The 8769-nt window shown below is 49.5% G+C and overlaps 1 pseudogene; it reads left to right on the forward strand.

Moving 5' to 3' along the window:
* Positions 1-5341: 5341 nt before the first annotated feature.
* On the forward strand, positions 5342-5514 carry LOC139228437 (U2 spliceosomal RNA; annotated as a pseudogene).
* Positions 5515-8769: the final 3255 nt, after the last annotated feature.

Raw genomic sequence — 8769 nt, forward strand, 5'->3', positions numbered from 1 at the left:
TTTTGTGTGGCACCTTATCGAATGCCTTTTGGAAATCTAAATACACCACATCCATCGGTACACCTCTATCCACCATGCTCGTTATATCCTCAAAGAATTCTAGTAAATTAGTTACACATGATTTCCCCTTCATGAATCCATGCTGCGTCTGCTTGATTGCACTATGTCCCGCTATTTCTTCCTTAATGATAGTTTCAAGCATTTTCCCCACTACAGATGTTAAACTAACCGGCCTATAGTTACCTGCCTTTTGTCTGCCCCCTTTTTTTTTATAAATAAAAGAGAGGCGTTACATTAGCTGCTTTCCAATCCGCTGGTACCTCCCCAGAGTCCAGAGAATTTTGGTAGATTATAACAAATGCATCTGCTATAACTTCCGCCATCTCTTTTAATACCCTGGGATGCATTTCATCAGGACCAGGGGACTTGTCAACACCAAGACTGGTTCGAGGAGAACGACCAGGAGATCCAGGAGCTAATTTGCCGCAAGCGCAAGGCATTCTTGGACTGGAAGCAGCAACACAACTCGAGGGCAAGAAAGCAGTTCTATAAACGTCTGAAGGCCGAGGTCCAACAGAAAACCTCCGATCTAAAGAACAGATGGTGGGTGGAGAAAGCTCAAGAAATTCAGCAGCTAGCCGACAACTATGACGTGCGAGAATTCTTCAGCGCAATCAAGACGACCTACGGCCCAAGCATCCATGGCCCTGCCCCACTGCTGGCCAAGAACGGAGAGGTGCTCATCAAGGACAGAGAGGCAATCAGTGCCCGCTGGAAGGAGCACTTCGAGGATCTCCTCAACCAAGACTCTGTCTTCAACGTGAGTGTCCTCGACTCCATCCCACAGCATGCCACCCGCCACCATCTCAGCAAAACCCAGCTTTGCACGAGGTTGAAAAGGCCATCCGACAACTGAACAACAAGGTCTCAGGAGCAGATGGAATCCTCACCGAAGCACTAAAACATGGCGGAGAAGCACCACTGGCGCGGATTCATGACCTCATCTCTCTTATCTGGCAGGAGGAGAGCATGCCAGCAGATATGAGACGCTGCAAGTGTGACCATCTTCAAGAAAGCGACAAGCCCAACTGCGATAACTACAGAGGAATCTCCCTGCTGTCGGCCACCGGGAAAGTCATCGCAAGAATCATCCTGAATCGCCTTCTCCCAGAGTCGCAATGCAATTCTGGCCACTAAGGGGCACAATGGACATGATCTTCACCACGCGGCAGATACAAGAGAAATGCAGGGAGGAGCACTAACCCTTGTACATGGCCTTCTTCGACTTCACAAAAGCCTTAGACACTCTCAACCGTGAGGGATTATGGAACGTCCTACTCAAATTTGACTGCCCTCAAACATTTATCACCATTCTCCGCCTGCTGCATGATGATATGCAAGCCGTGATCCTGACCAATGGATCCACCTCAGACCCATTCCACGTTCGGACCGGGGTCAAGCAAGGCTGTGTCATTGCACCAACGCTCTTCTCAATCTCCCTTGCTGCAATGCTCTATCTCGCCCTTGGCAAGCTCCCTGCTGGAGTGGAGCTAAATTACAGGACAAACAGGAATCTGTTCAACCTCCACTGCCTCCAGGTCAGATCCAAGGTCGTCCCATCCTCCGTCATTGAACTACAGTACGCAGACGATGCCTGCGTCTGCGCACACTCGGAGGCCGAACGCCAAGCCATCGTCAACACTTCACCGAGGCGAATGAGAGCATGGGCCTTACACTAAACATCCCTAAGACCTTCCCGTACAACCTTCCCCTACCACACAGGACTGCACCCTAGTTATCAAAATCCACAATGAGGCCTTGGACAATGTGGACCATTTTCCATACCTCGGGAGCCTACTGTCAACAAGGGCAGACATTGACGACGAGGTCCAACACCGCCTTCAGTGTGGCAGTGCGGCCTTTGGTCGCCTGCAGAAGAATGTGTTTGAAGACCAGGACCTCAAATCTGGCAGCAAGCTCATGGTCTACAGAGCAGTGCAGATACCGCCCTCCTATATGGCTGAGAGAGATGGACTATATACAGCAGGCACTTCAAAACACTGGAGAAGTACCACCAACGCTGCCTCCGCAAGATCCTGTAAATCCACTGGCAGGATCGGTGCACCAACGTCAGTGTTCTCGCTCAGGCCAATATCCCCAGCATTGAAGCACTGACCACGCTCGATCAGCTCTGCTGAACGGGCCACATCACTTGCATGCCTGACACGAGACCCCCAAAACAAGCGCTCTACTCGGAGCTCTGACACGACAAGCGAGCCCCAGGTTGAGTCAGACCCTTAGATTCAAACTGCTCTTGACACAAAGTCAACAGATTCTGAATTTGGAAAAGAACTGATGTGAATGTTCCAGAAACAGACCGATCATGCAACAGCAATGATAGAAGCCAGCCTCCTTCGTGAGGGAGACCCACCCTCTATGCCAGTGATCTCTGCAGCCACTTCACTGTTTGAATCAACAGATGGGACAAACAGGTTTCCACCAACCCCACCCACTGCAAACGTCCTGCTGGAACTGTGTTGCACAATTTCAGCTAAAATACAGTTTACAGCTTAATAACCAATGCAACATGTTGTAATATTATAATTGATGAGGCTTAAAATCCCGTGAACGGACATTACTTTCGATTTCAGAAGCACCAGAAAACTAATGACTTCCTAAGAAATTTTTCTTTTAAAACAAACATTTTGTTTTGTAAGATTTTTAATTATAAGTCAAACTTGAAGTCTCAATCGGTGGATTATGCTGGTCTAGGTTGCAGGTGAACAGAGTTAGGGCAAGAACAGGTAGTGAGAGGGGAAATTCAATCATGTCTGCACAGCCAGACCCTCTGTCCTACTTCCCAGTGAGGTGCGACAGGTTGGTGCACTGACCAGAACAAGTACATTCATTCATCTGTACAGAACAGGCAACTGTGTTTATAAAACCAGGTCAATGATAAATATAATTAACAAAAGAATCAGCTAGCAGAGGTAAGATAGAAAGTTGTCCTGAAGAGACTGACATCCAAAATAATGATAGCCCATCTGATGTCACTCACTGATTCACTCCCATATTTAACTGATGCACTTGTTAATTATGGTTACATATCCATGCTGCAGAGTTAAGAAACAAATCACCGAATTTCGGCGTAAACAATTTGCATTTCTAGAGCACTTTTAATGTAGAGAAACATGCCAAAGGCATAATCAGACAAAAATGAATGCCAAGCCAAAGAAGTAAATAGCAGGAGGGGTGACTTTAAGCTCGGTCAAAGACTCAACTATTCCAAGGCTTCCATTCCACACACTCAGCAAACTTCAACTTATTGAAATCTCTGCACCCCTCTGATCACACACCATTCTCACTTACCCATCACCCCTGTGCTCGCCAACCTGCATGGATTCCAGGTCCACGCCTCAACTTTAAATTCTCGTCCTGGTGTACAAATCCATCCCTGGCCACACCCTCCCTATCTCTGTAACCCCCTACAGCCCCAACACCCCTCCCTATCTCTGTAAACCCTTCCAGCCCTACAACCCTCCCCATCTCTGCACTCCAGCCCCTACACCCCTCCCTATCTCTGTAACCCCCTCCAGCCTACACCACTTCCCATCTGTAACCTCCTCCAGCCCCTACACGCCTCCCTATCTCTAATCCACTCCAGCCCCTACACCCCTCCCTATCTTTGTAGCCTCCTCCAGCCCCAACACCCCTCCCTATCTGTAACCCCCTCCAGCCCCGACACCACTCCCTATCTCTGTAACCCCTTCCAGCCCTACAACCCTCCCTATCTCTGTACTCCAGCCCCAACACCCCTCCCAATCTCTGTAACCCCCTTCAGCCCCTACACCCCTCCCTATCTCTGTAGCCTCCTCCCACCCTACACCGCTCCATATCTCTGTAACCTACCCCACCACCCTACACCCCTCCCTATCTGTAACCTCCTCCACCCACCTACACCCCTCCCTATCTCTGTAACTCCCTCCAGCCAACACCACTCCCCATCTGTAACCTCCTCCAGCCCCTACACGCCTCCCTATCTCTAATCCACTCCAGCCCCTACACCCCTCCCTATCTTTGTAACCTCCTCCAGCCCTACACACCTCCCTATCTCTGTAACCTCCTCCAGCCACTACACCCCTCCCTATCTCTGTAACCCCCTACACCCCTCCCTATTTCTGTAACCCACTGCAACCCCTACACACCTCCCAATCTCTGTAATCTCCTCCAGCCCATATACCCCTCCCTATCTCTGTAACATCCTCCAGCCCCTACACCCCTCCCTATTTCTATAACCCCTTCCAGCCTCATACACCCCTCCCTATCTCTGGAACCTCCTGCAGCCCCTACACCCCTCCCTATCTCTGTAACCCTCGACACCCCTTCCTATCTCAGTAGCCTCCTCCCACTCCACACCGCTCCCTATCTCTGTAACCTCCTCCACCCCTCCCTATCTGTAACCTCCTCCAGCCCCATACACCCCTCCCTATCTCTGAAACCTCCTCCGGCCACTACACCCCTCCCTATCTCTGTCAACCCCTCCCGCTCTCGGGGTGTTTGGGCCCCGGGGGGACAGGACCCGCTGGAGGTCAGGCTGGACTCAGGGGTCAGGGAATGGCCACTCACTGCCGGCCATCGGGAGAATATTCCAGAGCCCCCGCGCGCCCCTCACCCGGCGCGTTCCGCTGCGCGCGCTCACCCAGCGGCGGGTCTCGGGGATGAAAGTTGTTGAGAAGAAATTGTTCAGAGTGTACTTTGCCGAAACCCCGCCCACTGCCCAAAGCCAGGCCACTCTATGCCCCGCCCACTGCCCAAACCTCGCCCACTCTCCGCCCGTCCAGCGCCCAAACCCCGCCCACTCTCTGTCCCGCCCACTCTCTGCCCCGCCCGCTGCCCAAACCCCGCCCACTCTCTGCCCCGCCCGCTGCCCAAACCCCGCCCATTCTCTGCCCCGCCCGCTGCCCAAACCCCGCCGATTCGCTGCCCGCCCACTCTCTGCGCAAGCCCCGCCCGCCCAGCGCCCAAACCCCGCCCGCTGCCAAACCCTGCCCACTCTCTGCCCCAGTCCCGCCCAAACCCCGCCCGCTGCCAAACCCCGCCCACTCTCTGCCCCGTCCGCTGCCCAAACCCCGCCCACTGCTCCGCACAGGCCAGTTGACCACTCTGGGCAGAGAAGGCGGGGCCTTCACACATAGCAGCCAATGTGCAACGCCGGAGTTCCAGTGCAGCCAATCAGTGGATCAATCAGAAGCCGATAAAGCCCCGGCCCTGAATGCTGGCGGCTCATTGTCCAGGACCCCAGCGCGCCAGTTGTTGCTATTGGTGATCAGAGAATCAGGCAATAGACTGATCCTTTTGGCTAAGATCAAGTGTAGTATCTGTTCTTATCAGTTTAATATCCCCTATCTAGGGACCAAATATTAAATTGATTTTTGGAACAGGGAGATGGAACAGCTCCGTCCACTCCACGCACCGCCCTGGTATTGCAGTGTTTCCAGGAACGGTGCAGCTTCCCCTCTCGGCCTTTTGGCTAAGATCAAATATAGTAGCGCAAAGTGATCTTTGGCGCTGGAGTTGATCTGACAAGAATGAAAAAAAAATCAGGCAATAGACCGACACTCAGCGCCATGCGGGCCGACCACTGAACACACTGGACACGCGGACCCTCAGGTAGCCAAAAAAAGGACATCGGGTCAAAGTTTAAGGAGCACAAAGCCAGCACAGCAATTGAAGGTCAGTCAAAACAGCCTCCACAATTGCGAAGGGAAATAAAGCTGAGCAAAGTTAACCAGTGAGTAAGATAGTTGCACAGATCTGGAGGTCCCAGGTTCCATCTTCAGTCTGAGTTGGCCAAGGTCAGGATCTTCCTTTATCAACGATATCGGTAAAAAACCGGGATGAGGTCCTACAAGCTGAATTTAGGGAGCTAGGAGTTAAATTAAAAAGTAGGACCTCAAAGGTGGTAATCTCAGGATTGCTTACCAGTGCCATGTGCTAGTCAGAGTAGAAATAGCAGGATAGTTAAGATGAATATGTGGCTTGAGGAATAGTGCAAGAGGGAGAGATTCAAATTCCTGGGACATTGGAATCGGTTCTGGGAGAAGTGGGACCAGTACAAAATGGCCGGTCTGCACATGGGCAGGACCGGAACCTATGTCCTAGGGGGGAGTGTTTGCTAGTGCTGTTGGGGAGGGTTTAAACTAATATGGCAGGGGGATGGGAATCTATGCAGGGAGGCAGAGGTTAGTAAAAAGGGGGCAGAAGCAAAAGGTAGGAAGGAGAAAAGCAAGAGTGGAGGGCAGAGAAATCAGGGGCAAAAATCAAAAAGGGCCACATTACTACAACAATTCTAAAAGGACAAAGAATGTTTAAAAAAAAACAAGCCTGAAGGCTGAGTCTCAATGCGAGGAGCATTTGTAATAAGGTGGATGAATTGACTGCGCAGATAGCCGTTAAGGGATATGATGTAATTGGGATTACGGAGACATGGCTCCAAGGTAGGGAACTCAAACATCCAGGGGTATTCAATATTCAGGAAGGACAGACAGAAAGGAAAAGGAGGTGGGGTAGTGAGAAGATTAACGCAATAGTAAGGAAGGACATTAGCGTGGATGATGTGGAATCTGAGTAGAGCTGCGAAACACCAAAGGGCAGAAAATGTTAGTGGGAGTTGTGTACAGACCACCGAACAGTAGTAGGGAGGTTGGGGATGGCATCAAACAGGCAATAATGGATGCGTGCAATAAGAGTACAGCAGTTATCATGGGTGACTTTAATCTACATATTGATTGGGCTAACAAAACTGGTAGCAATATTGTGGAGGAGGATTTCCTGGAGTGTATAAGGGATGGTTTTCTAGACCAATATGTCGAGGAACCAACTAGAGAGCAGGCCATCCTAGACTGGGTCTTGTGTAATGAGGAGAGAGAAGATTAATTAGCAATCTGGTCGTGCGGGGCCCCTTGGGGAAGAGTGACCATAATATGGTAGAATTCTTTATTAAGATTGAGAGTGATAATTAATTCAGAGACTAGGTCCTGAACTTAAAGAAAGGAAACTTCGACGGTATGAGACGTGAATTGGCTAGGATAGACTGGCAAATGATACTTAAAGGGTTGACAGTGGATAGGCAATGGCAGACATTTAAATATCACCTGGATGAACTACTACAATTATATATCCCTGTGTGGTGCTTGAATTTAAAAAAGGAAGGTGGCTCAACCGTGGCTACCAAGGGAAATTAGGGAAAGTGTTAAATCCAAGGAAGAGGCATATAAATTGGCCAGAAAGAGCAGCAAACCTGAGGACCGGGAGAAATTTAGAATTCCGCAGAGGAGGACTAAGGGTTTAATTAGGAGGGGGAAAATAGAGTATGAGAGTAAGCTAGCAGGGAACATAAAAACTGACTGCAAAAGTTTCTATAGATATGTGAAGAGAAAAAGATTAGTGAAGACTAATGTAGGTCTCTTGCAGTCAGAATCAGGTGAATTCATAATGGGGAACAAGGAAATGGCAGACCAATTGAACAAATACTTTGGTTCTGTCTTCATGAAGGAAGACATGAATAACCTCCCAAAAATACTAGGGGACCAAGGGTCTAGCGAGAAGGGGGAACTGAGGGAAATCCTTGAGAGTCAGGAAATTGTGTTAAGGAAATTGAAGGGACTGAAGGCCAATAAATCCCCAGGGCCTGATAGTCTGCATCCCAGAGTACTTAAGGAAGTGGCCCCAGAAATGGTAGCTGCATTGTGGTCATTTCCCAACATTCCATGGACTCTGGTTCAGTTTCTATGGATTGGAGGGTATCTAGTGTAACCCCACTTTTTAAAAAAGGAACGAGAAAACAGGGAATTATAGACTGGTTAGCCTGACATCGGTGGTGGGGAAAATGCTGGAATCAATTATTAAAGATGTAATAGCAGCACACTTGGAAAGCAGTGACCGGATTGGTCCAAGTCAGCATGGATTTAGGAAAGGGAAATCACGTTTTACAAATCTTCTAGAATTTTTTGAGGATGTAACTAGTAGAGTGGATAAGGGAGAGCTAGTGGATGTGGTGTATTTGGACTTTCAAAAGGCTATTGACAAGGTCCCACACAGGAAATTAGTGTGCAAAATTAAGGCACATGGTATTGGAGGTAATGTATTGACGTGGATAGAGAACCGGTTGGCAGACAGGAAGCAAAGAGTGGGAATAAACGGGTCCTTTTCAGAATGGCAGGCTGTGACTAGTGGGGTGCTGCAGGGTTCAGTGCTGGGACCCCAGCTATTTACAATATACATTAATGACTTAGACGAAGGAATTGAACATAATATCTCCCAAGTTTGCAGATGACACTAAGCTGGGTGGCAGTGTTAGCTGCGAGGAGGATGCTAGGAGGCTGCAGGGTGACTTGGACAGGTTAAGTGAATGGGGAAAATGCATGGCAGATGCAATATAATGTGGATAAGTGTGAGGTTATCCACTTTGGTGGCAAAAACAGCAACGAGACCTGGGTGTCATGGTACATCAGTCATTGAAGGTAGGCATGCAGGTACAGCAGGCAGTAAAGAAAGCAAATGGCATGCTGACCTTCATAGTGAGGAGATTTGAGTATAGGAGCAGGGACATCTTGCTGCAGTTGTACAGGGCCTTGGTGAGGCCTCACCTGGAATATTGTGTGCAGTTTTGGTCTCCTAATCTGAGGAAGGACATTCTTGCTATTGAGGGAGTGCAGCGAAGGTTCACCAGACTGATTCCCGGGATGGCAGGACTGACCTATCAAGAAA

This window comes from Pristiophorus japonicus, chromosome 17, assembly GCF_044704955.1.
Source record: "Pristiophorus japonicus isolate sPriJap1 chromosome 17, sPriJap1.hap1, whole genome shotgun sequence".
Taxonomy (NCBI): Eukaryota; Metazoa; Chordata; class Chondrichthyes; family Pristiophoridae; genus Pristiophorus; species Pristiophorus japonicus.